Genomic DNA, 729 nt, shown 5'->3' on the forward strand with positions numbered 1-729 from the left:
ATACAGCTGCTATTCTTTCACTCAATGCAGCTACTCTGCAACAATCGTATACATAGCTGTGGATGGATGTTATTCAGAGTTACCGCTCTGGCCTGGATTAGGCAGAGTTTTACAAACGTGTGAATTAGCAGCAGGTTCAGGCCATTCGGCCCACCGAGCGGCTTCACGTCTTCATGCTGATCTGACTGAAAGCTTAACTCCATGGTAACCGTTCACTCCGCCTTCGAACCCAGCAACTCCGATTAACCATAACTTAATCCCAGGACAATTCACAATCACCAATCATCGTGTGCTCTAACATCTGGAACAGCAAAATAAAACGGTTATTAAGATGACACACAAAAGAGATTTTCGCTGTAGTTCAATAGACACGACAATAATAAAGCCATTGCATTCGCCACTGCAGTGAAGCCGGGTTATCCTCCAGTCCGAGGAGCTGCCTGGGAGACAGAGAAGTTACTTGGACATCAGCCGCTCTTCAACCAGGAGCTCGGACGACGAGCCCACTCCACAGACACGGGACCTCCGAGCACCAGCACGGCTGCGCCCGGGCTGCTTAGGCCCGACCCGCAGCTGTCCTCGTAGAATGCCAGAGGATGGCGGGCGAATGAAACTCGCCGAGCGGCAGGACCCCTTTCCTTCGCCCCTTCTTACCGTTGCGCTAGCTCGGCAGGGCGTCGCTATCCCGGCTGCTTGCGGCGAAGGGTAAACGTAACTTGCCGGCGAGTG

The sequence above is a fragment of the Hypanus sabinus genome, chromosome 12 (genome assembly GCF_030144855.1).
Source record: "Hypanus sabinus isolate sHypSab1 chromosome 12, sHypSab1.hap1, whole genome shotgun sequence".
Lineage (NCBI taxonomy): Eukaryota > Metazoa > Chordata > Chondrichthyes > Myliobatiformes > Dasyatidae > Hypanus > Hypanus sabinus.